Source organism: Mastomys coucha, unplaced genomic scaffold (assembly GCF_008632895.1).
Source record: "Mastomys coucha isolate ucsf_1 unplaced genomic scaffold, UCSF_Mcou_1 pScaffold22, whole genome shotgun sequence".
NCBI lineage: Eukaryota > Metazoa > Chordata > Mammalia > Rodentia > Muridae > Mastomys > Mastomys coucha.
The window spans coordinates 17,887,378-17,897,982 of record NW_022196905.1 but is presented as its reverse complement, the minus strand read 5'-3'; the positions used below and the strand labels follow the sequence as shown (position 1 = coordinate 17,897,982).

Genomic DNA, 10,605 nt, shown 5'->3' with positions numbered 1-10,605 from the left:
TTTTTGTTTTAAATCATTGGTTCTGGGGTCTTGAATTTAAGGTTCCATTTTTGCAAGGCAAGTGCTTTTTTTTCTGTTGAACCATTTCTCCAGTTAATTTTATGCATACTTAAATCTGTTTCTTCACTTAAAGTGAGTTTTCCATCCCCTCATTTGACATAAACCACAAAGTGTATTTGCTGCACAACACTGGAAGTAGTTCCAAATTCTACATTGCTTGAGCATAAACCAGGGTAACACCAAACAGCAAAAAGCATGGAAACTAGAAAATCAACAAACCCAATGCACAAATAAAGCTGACTTAACTAGAATAATACTGGGAATGTACTTAAGCACTTTGAGGTTTTGAATGAGGCCTAGGCACTGATTTTCTTCAGATGTCTCTGTTTCTATGTGTATGATTTTAAATGAAGAGTATTGAGTAGCACTGATTCAATGCTTACAAAGCTGACCCAACAGTTTTCCACTGACAGAAGTAATGAGAGAAAATGGAAACATCATGCTTCTGCTAGTTGGTATGATCAGAGCACTTCCTGATATTTACCATGTTGTCCTTGAGTTTTTCCTACATACCTGCCACACTTCCTGGCCTTTAGGCCATGTGCTCGTAGAAATCTATTCATATTGACAATCTTGACCTTTGGTAGATTCTTGTAAATTATATTATGGTTACCAAAACACCTCCTATGAACTAGTTAGCAATATAGAACCCCAACTCCCACAGTAGATATGGCATTTGAATTAGACCATACATATTATCAGGTTCTATGAGTCCTGTCTGGATCATGTGTGTATTTGTGTCTTTGCCTCTGTGTTCTGATTTTAACCAACCCCACCTTATTATCCTAACCTGAATCCACCAAAGCTATACTCAGATGATTATCTGTTGATATAGCCTTTGTCACATGACGTCTTAGCTGCTCCTCCTCTTGACTAGAGACACTGGCATGTCCTAATTTTAATTAAGTATAAATTTTATTTCTTTTAACAGTTTTCAAATTCCTAATGGGCAGAATCCATTTCTGGTACATTTTGTTATCTTTGAATGTTCCAGGTACATTCCTTTTTTTGTGTAAATTTAGATATTAAACTAATGAGTACGAATGATATGAAACAGCTAAAATTTGGGGCTTGCATTTGAATGCTTGCTGGGCTCTGGTTCTAAGATCCTTAACAATCACATTGTAAATATTGAAAAAGGACAAAGTCTCTAACAGAAAATCTAACAGGTCTCCTATAAAGTCATATTATGTTCAATCTTTCCTCAGACTACTTGCATGAGGTTGTGTGACCTCATGGTAACTGGATGTTATTTTTCTACTTTGGTAAATTGGGAGATGAATACCAACAGCATGGAGTTAGGAGTGAGATGTAGATAGTCTACAAAGCACTAACTGGATTGCTTGACAAGCATCTCTACAGAGCTTCATTTTTCTTTCCTTATGTTTAAGTCAGATGAACAAAAGACATAGAGACCTTAGTTACTTTGCTGTGAGGCAATTGTAGAACAATGTCAGTACCCTGTAATTATTCTCCCCACCAAGTTTCTCTGAAAAGAGAATTTGAAGTAATTTTAACAATAAGAATACTTCTAGAAATTTTGAGAAATAGTGTTAAATCTGTAGAGGTTAAAACAAAACAAAGGAATTAGCAAAATTTTGCTGCAAAAGAAAAATAAAATAATGATCCTGGGTCTCTTTGCTTGCAGTCAACAAATTGAATACTGGGTAAAACCCTTTCTATAAGAGTTCTGGGATTCAAGATTAATTCAAGAAGCCTTAAGGTAAATGATACACACCACAAATGTCTAACTATTTATCATTATCACTTAAATTTTTATTAGTTATTTGAAAATTTTATGAAATGTCTTTTGATCATATTCATCTCCTTCTTCATTCTTCAGTTGCTCCCCTTCTCTATCCAAGTAACTGTGACTCATTTTTTTTCTTTAAACCTGTCAAATTTAACTAATATAGACTTAAGTCTCCATATTGGGGGAGTCATTCAATTAGCATCTCAAATCAAAAACACAGAGATATGTGATGTAATGATATATATATGTAGCACAACAAATAATGTTTTCTCATGAACAGAATCCGTAACTATGTTTTATGATGATGATATTAAATCCTGAAGACATAACAGTTGAATTCAACTCATGGGATGCTGTTTTGTTTTTCCAGCTATATCAACTGAAAACAGCTCTTGCTCTCTTTTCTCATTCCTCTATCTGACGTGATTTCTGTACACTTGACTCTGTTTCAGTGCTCATTCTTGGGAATGACTTATTAATAATTCAGAATGGATTATAAAAGAAGTACATCACCCTATCCACCTAGCTTCATTGTCAACAAGACCTGGACACCAACAAGATAGTCAGAAGTGAATGAGAAGGAAGTGAACCAAAAACTCGAACTCCTCTCTAGATTGTTTTGGGGGACCTTTGACATGATATGGCATTTGAAAACTTCCCCTGGGAGGTTTGATTTATTATCATTTTTTGGAGTGAAGATCATAAATACTGCTTTTCTAAGCTGGACAAAATAATTCTAATGCATAACCGGAGTTGAGAATCTGTCAGACAGATTATTTAAATACACAGTGCAATTTAGTGGGATTATAACAATTCTATGCAGTTACTACAGGAAGTTAGGTAATGTAATGTGTGTAAAAATGAGAAGAGGTGGGCTTTGTCCACAAAAGGATGTGATGGGGCAGGCATTCAAATTACCCTGTATTATGAAGGTGGCAAAGGAAATACATTTTGTCACTGTGGACAGTGTACTGGCTGCCATGTCACCTTGTTACCATATGAATTTTTTTCTTTATTTATATAGTTACTACAGGAAATATCCATAGTTACTTGTATTTTTACAAGATGGAAAAACTGAACCTAAGTACACATGAAAGAGTTCAGGTTTGACTTAAAGTTGTTTTAAAATGCACCTCTTTCAGTTTGGGATGGGAGAGCACCTAAGGCCCCCACTGAAATGCTAACATGTGCTCAGAGGGAAGAAAATAGATCTTGGTAAATCTATCAAAGCTGAAGCCCCATTTTCCAACTATGGGAAACAAGGGATCCACAGCTTTAGGTTACACAGCTGCTAACAAGTGCACACTCCCATGTGGTGTTTTCTATTTGCCACATGCCACTTTATGAGTATTGATTTAGTCCTCATAAAGCACTATGAGGAGTGGACCATTATCTCCATTTTATTGCCAATAAAATGGATGTAACATAGTTAAGCAACTTGCCCAGGTTATAAAACAATAAGCACTGGAATGTGTATCCAGGCAGTTTTTGTCTTCTTGCTGGCCCGTGGGATTGGGCAGCTGTATCAGACAGTGATTCAGTCAAAATTCAGAGCAAGATCTGACTGGTGACAAATGGGACACTGTGAGATTGTTACTGTTGGGTGGAATGTGGTTATTATTGAAGATGATACCTTTTTCACAAGGCCTGGAAAACTTGAAGGTGCATTTCAGAATCTTCTGGGACTTAGCATATGAAATCTTTCTCTCCCCTTTGCAGCCTCAGTGCTAGAAAGCTCTGCAGAAGCACAGAAGATTTTGAATACAGAGAAATTACATAAACTGTTCAAGTAGCAGAGTTACTTGCTTTTGCTACTTCTCCCCTGCTCATGACTCCTACAGCTTCCTTCTAATTCACACTCTGCAGATGGCACAGAAACAGAATCACACCCTGCAAGGGCTGATGTTCAGCCCATTTCTTTTAGTAAGACTTACATTTTCTTTTTTTTTTTCACATTACACTATGTGCACACACCCAAACACACACATTTTCTTTTTATCCACATTGTTGTTTAATGCATAGTCTTGTTCAAGTATTCATTTTTGAAACTTTTTTACTGAGATCATATAGGGACTAGGGAATCATGATGCTAGCAGGAAAATTTTAGCCACTAGGATGTGACCCATCATTTGGGTTGCATAAGGGGTACATCACACAATGTTCCTTCCCTTACCTCCTAAAGTGGCCACTCTGACTAATTTTGAAGTTGCTTATCTCTTGCCTTGGTGAATATAGTGTATCTCAGGCATGACTTTAAGGTAACTGTCAGTCTCTGTGAGCTTATAGATTAGTGAGGGAACATGTTTTACAGAGTCAGAGATATGAACTTATACCTTTCTGGAAATATTTAGTGTAAAGAGTCTGAGAATAAAACGGGAGATCATAAAAAAAAAAATGCTTCAAGATATTGAATTGGAACGTCCATGTTTCTTCACTGTCCCTTCATTAGTCCCTGGGAGGGTATTGTAGAAGAACCCAGGATGTATCATCCTAATTCATATGTGGGTTAACACTATCACTTTTTATTCATGAGCCAGGCATAAACTACAGGTGATATCTACAGTGTTTTCCTAGAGCTCATGTTTTAAGTCTTCATCTGTAGCCTGTACTGTATACTTCTCTAGTGGTGGCTGACTAGGTCTAGCATTGTTATCACATATACTCTAGTAAAATCAAAAGACAGCAATCAGGAGCCACCAGAAGACCTGTGGGAGAGAATAGATTAGAAAGCTATGGAAGAGGTCCACCTGTGTCACAGCTGAGAATACTCAGTCCAACTCTTCATATGTATGGAATTCTACAGATGTGCCTGAATGAGTTAGAAGAATTTAGAATTAATTATTTCATATATGTTCTATTCTTTCATCTTGCTCAGAGGCTTTCTATATCAGTAGAATGCAAGGGAATTCATGGTCCCTGCCAGTACTACCATTCTTCTATTCTAAGTCTGCCTCCCTTATGATGAAGTTCTTCAGTGTCTTAGTACATGTTTGCCAGTTTGGGTAACACAAGTGGCACATAGCTATGGGTTGTTGTTAAAGCTTGGCATATAACCTTGCTGTCTGTTCCAGGGAACCACTAACAGAGCAAAGCTTATGCCAAGGAAGACAGATCGTCCTAGGTTTGTTTATGGGCTTCCGGGAAAGTGAAAAAACAAAACAAAACAAAACAAAACAAAAAAAACATGTTGCCAGCCAAGCTTCCTTGAGCCAGTTGAAGTGAAACCAGGATTTGTCCACTTACCAAGATAATTAAGGCACAATAGATCTGTGTAGTTAAGGTCTGGCTTTCTTAAATATGACAAATAACAGTCTTGGCTAATTCTGTATAGAAGAGGCTTTTGGTTCATAGTGGGTTGTTCTGTTATTTCTGGGTAACAGAAGTAGACATCTAAAACAAAACTCAGAAAAGGCAGGTGCATCAAGCACCATTACAGCCTGTGTTTTCTGGAATTCTTGCTCCTAAACCATATTGTCACTCATGATACCCATGCTTGTCTAGGATGAAATGTGGAGGAAGCTATTTGTTTCTGGTTTTAATATTTCCAGAAAGTTTTTCTTTTTGGTAAGTATTGCTTTAGGTGAGCTCTGAAGATTTTCCCCACAATATGATTCTGTCTTATCTTCGTGGGATGGGGGTACAAAAGCTACCCTTGCTTCCTGAGGAACTGTAAATAGGACCATGCACAGCAAAGGCATACATGAAAGAGGGTGAGAACTAAGCTCTGTGCTCTCCCTCCAAAGCCACGTTTCCTACACAAAATAGAGACCAGTCTACTATCTCTTGTACACTATTCTTGATGCTAGTAGGAAAAGAACTTTCAGCTACCATGAACTATTACAGACATAAAAGTCACAGATAGACTTTTAAAAGCATATAAGCATACTTAATGGTTTCAGAACTTGATCATAAATGCCAACCTAGGAAAGGCTGGCTCCTTGTCAGGAACTGTCATTGTACCCTAGCATATAATCACCAAAGGGCTGACTCAGTAACTATGTTCAGCGCTACACAATACTTTCAAAAGGCTGTTACCTTGTATACTAAGTGGCAGACATGAGGGAGAAATGTCAAAAGGTCTCAGAAAAGCCTTGAGTCAAATGCCAGTAATAAAGCAAAGACAGAGATTGAAGCACTTGCTATGTGGCCATGGGGGATCTCTAACCAAAAGGGAAATGTTATGTTGCCTACACTTAAGGTAAAAAAGAGCAAAAGTCAGTAAATATGAAGCAGAGAAATGGAAATGTGTACATAGAGGGAAAAGCTAAGGCTGGATGCCACTACAGAACAGCAACCCATTCCTTAAGAAACCCAGGTTGGAACACAAGTGATGAGGCTTGTCCTCTGGAGTTAATGGGCTCTTAATAGGCAAGTCTATGATTAGTCCAGAGGGCTTGTGGAGCACTGAGGAGTACCTTCATCTCCTTTGCTGCAGTCATTCAGGTTCAGTCACATTAATATTTTTCCGAGGCCTCAACAGACATGCTAGTATTGGTTTCCTTTAGACGTGGGAACAAGAGAAACAGTGTCAAGTGTGTGCTCCTTTCCCTGCATGTCTCTCCCTCCCTCACCTTTCCATCCTCTTCTCACCCCAGCAGTGACATATTCCCAAAGCAAATTGGAAGAGAAGGGAATCAGTGTAGAAAGAAAGGTCAGAGAGAACTTGGCCTGGAACTTTGAGAGTAATTCCTTCTGAAAATTTGTCATAAAATTATCTTACAAGGAAAGAAATTAGATGTATCCGTTTACTATTTTCAATCTTCCTTTGTTAAATATCTATGTCTTTTCTTTGGAAAAGTTTTCAAGATAGAGTAGGTATAATCAATAGAAACTGTGAGGGATTTCCAGTATCTTGAGGGAGAGAACAAATTATTAAGGCTGTGGAATTATTTTGTGAAGAGAACACAGTTGAAACATTATGTGACCTGACAGGTGAATTCTGTGAACAAGATGAATATTCTTTTTCTACCAGGGAGCTCCAGAAGGATGCCTCTGATTGTCTTGAATCTCTTGTTCTAAGCCAACAGCTTAGATAGAGCCATATCTTTATCTTTGTTTGGTACCAATATAGGGGAATTTGTCTTTCCTCTTTGTAGTATGGCCTACTTTATTGTCATTTTCAATTTTATCTTTGTAGGTGAATTTAGGAAATGAACCTCATGTGTCCTTTCATCCATTGCTTTTAGACTAATTGTTATTGAACAGAATTCTTGGTTCTCCAAGCCAGGTAAGATTTGGGACACTAGGGTATGTGTTTTTTCTAAACTTTGACCATTTCAGTTTGCCTTCTAGAGGCTGGGACAATAAGTTTGTGCTAGTGGGAGCTGAGGCTGTCAAAATTCAGGACTCAAAGATAGTGAGAGGTTCTTCTGAGCAAGTGTAGACAAGAGTTGAGTCGTGATGGGTAATGAAGGGATCAACACTGAGAATGGAATGGAGACACCATTTGAAAAGGGGTTGGTTTGTTTCATAAAAAACAAAGAAGTTTTAAAAGTTTCTCTAAACCCCATATTAGATTCAAGCCATAATTCTGGAGTAGTGAAATATGAGAGTTTCATAGTGCTGATAACCAGATGTCTCAGGAATAAGTGGGAACCAGTAACTGCCAGGTTGTCATGTCAAAACTCAGTTTGAAAAATTATTCTAGTCATAATCACCCACGTCTTAGTTACTTTTCTATTGCAGTGGCAATATGCCATAACCAAGGCAGCTTATAGAAGGAAGTAATTATTGGCACTTACAGTGCCAGAGCGTGAGACCTTGACAATCACGATGAGGAGCATGGCAGCAGGCATGCAAACATGGTACTGGAGCAGTAGCTGAGAGCTTACATCTGATCCACAAGCACAGGGCAGAGAATGCTGACTGGAGTGGATCTGAAACTATCAAGCCCATCCCAGTGACATACTTCCTCCGTTAAGTTCCAAATAAGTAGAAAACCTTAATATTAGACCTGAAACAACAAAGCTGATTGTCAATTTCTTTGAATCTATTAGTGTCTGCAAACTCTTTCCAAATAGGACTTCAATTACTTAGGAAGTTGCACTAAAAGTTGATAATGGGATTTCATGACATTGCAAAGTGTATGTGTAGCAATAAAATGAATTGAGAGAAAAATGTTTACTAGCTATATATAGCTAGTATATATAGCTGATAGTGGGTTAATATTTAGAATACAGAAACAAATAAAATACTACTATTCAATAAAGAGTCAAACAACATAATCGGAAATTGAGCTAGTGAAATGAACAGATAGTTCTCAAAAGATGGAGTAGAAATTGCCAATGAACATATTGAAAATGTTCAATACACTTAGCTACCAAAGAAATGCAAATAAGAACTAGATTGAGGTTATATCTCACCTCAGTCAGGATGGTAGTTGTTAAGAAAACAAATGGCAAGACCTGAGAGAGATAGCTCAGATGTTAAGAACAGAGAACCAGAGTTAAGATCTGAGCACGTATTAACCAGGTGATTCATTGCATACATGTAACTTGGGCTTCATGGAATCTGATTCTTGCCTTGTAGCCTGTGTCAACATTTTTTAAAACACACACACACACACACACACACACACACACACACACACACACACACACATCAAAAATAAAAATTAAAAAAACCTTCAAAACAAATGAAAGCAAATTGTAGCTGATGAGACTCAGTATGTGGGTTTGGAAAATAACTAAAAATAGATATAATATAAAGCCAAGCTATTCCACTCTTGTGCATTTGTCCCAAAGATGCCAGGTGAACACGTTACAGAGATATTTTTGCACTGATGTTTATCGCAGCAGTAAACTAATGTCCCAATAGTTGTGGAACAGACCTAGGTGTCCATTAACAAGGGACTGGATAAACAAAATGTGGCACATATATACAATAGAATGGTTTTCAGCCATGAAGAAAGAATGAATGTATGGTTTTTGTTGGAAAAAAGGTACAACTGATGACATTCATATTTAATAAATTAAGTCAGTCTCAGAAAACAAAAAAATATTGCATGTTTTCTCTCATTTTTAGGTCACAGCCTTTATAAATTCATGAAGTCACATATGTACATATGACATGAAGGTGAAGCCAAACTGTGTAGGAGAATGGGAGTGGGAAGAGGGAAAAAGTGGAAAGTACCAGAGCATAGAGGGATGGACATTCAAATTATATTATACACCAACATGAAAATAGCCTTATGTAACTCTGTATAATAAGATAAATAAGCAAAAGTAAAACAACAAAAATCTCAATCTGAATGAAATTATGTCCTTTAGCTTACAGTGGACATCTGACAAGTTCATAAGTTAGTGTGGCTTTAACAACAGTGTTAGTGTGTACCTAATCATGAATAATGGTCATTCTCTAATTTGCCTCCTCAGGATACAGATGAACCCTCAGGTATTTTTCTCTGAACCAATAGCTGACCTCTACCCTGCTCTTCTTCAGCGCTGGCTCATCACAGTCTGCAACAGTCTTCAGAGGTGGCCTCAATGCTGAGAGTCATCATTTCTCCAAGGCTTGTCACACTCTCTGATTGTGGATCAAAGTCTTCCTGCCTCTAACTGAATTCAGACCTATGTATCTCTAGGAAGGGCAGTCTGTCTCTCTGCTGGGGGGCTAGGACTTGCCTTGGTGCCATTTGGTGACATAACAACAACAGAAACTCAAGGAACATACAAACTTACAATTATAATCATTATTGGTGAGAGATAAGTGACTGAGCTAACAAGAAGACATGCCTCTCAAACTTCTAGAATAAGTAGACATGGTTTCAAAGTGACGTTAGGCTTGGAGGCTGCAGTGTTACTATTGTGCAGCTGTGTGGGAAGGACAAGGACATGTGCCTCTGAGTTCGGGGTATTTAAGTAAAACCTTCACCCTCTAGTCCCTGCCTTATGCTTATGAGCCAACCTTGTGGGTTATTTCAAATGAAACTTCCCTGTGGATTTACCCATGGCACTGTAAATGCTGGGATTTCTTCTTGGGCTGCAAAGTGTCATACTGTGTATATACATTCTGTTGATAGGCCTCAGGTGCAGTGAAAAATGCTTCAGACCACATTGGAACTTGCTCACTTCCTTTCCTTTGAGTAAATATCAGAAAAGAGATTGTTGGATCATATTGCAATCCTATTGTAGTTTTAGAGGAATTCTACAACTAATTTACATTCCTACCAATAGAGGAAAAGCCTTCCTGTCCCTTCACACCCTATTTTCTTATACTTACACTTATGCTTATCTTTTGCCTTTTTGATAATACTCATTTTAGCAGGGGAGAGCTAATAGCTCCTGGTATCTGAGTTTCTCTGATTTTTAGTCATGCTTGATACTTTTACATGTATCTGCTAGCCTGTATGTTACATTTTGAGAGATATTTATTTGGTTCCTTTGTGTAATTTCTTATAATTTTTAATTCTCTCTCTCTCAGTCTTTGAAAACAATCGGTCTTTATCAATTGTGTGACTTGGAAATATTCTTCTTCTTCTGCATAGGTTGTCTTTTCAGTTTGTAATTCTTTCCTTTGTTTTCTGGATACTTCTCAGTTTGTTGTGATCCTATTTGTATGTATTTGCCCTTCTTGTTTTTCTCAGGGCCATAGCCAAGAAGTCAGTGCCCAGACTAATGTTCATTGTTTTAACTGAGTGGCTTCATAATTTAGTTCTATGTTTTAGTATATGAATCCATCTGAGTTGACTTTACTATATTTGGTAACTGAAACACTGAGTTTTATCTTTTAGCATGTAGTCAAACCACATATAAAAAGACAAACAAGGCAAAAACCTCCATATCCTTTCATTT

The 10,605-nt window shown here is 37.5% G+C and overlaps 1 long non-coding RNA gene across 2 annotated transcripts in view; it reads left to right on the top strand.

Annotated features, from left to right (window-relative positions):
- The window catches only part of LOC116069643, a 12,266-nt gene extending 2,353 nt beyond the window's left edge, over positions 1-9,913 (top strand). Inside the window, exons 2-5 of one of the 2 annotated variants that reach the window (XR_004110081.1) lie at positions 1,709-1,783; positions 2,266-2,480; positions 6,951-7,040; positions 9,187-9,913. This is a non-coding gene — a long non-coding RNA (uncharacterized LOC116069643). The remainder of the gene's footprint in view (positions 1-1,708; positions 1,784-2,265; positions 2,481-6,950; positions 7,041-9,186) is intronic. The other variant, XR_004110080.1, reaches the window with a different exon arrangement.
- Positions 9,914-10,605: the final 692 nt, after the last annotated feature.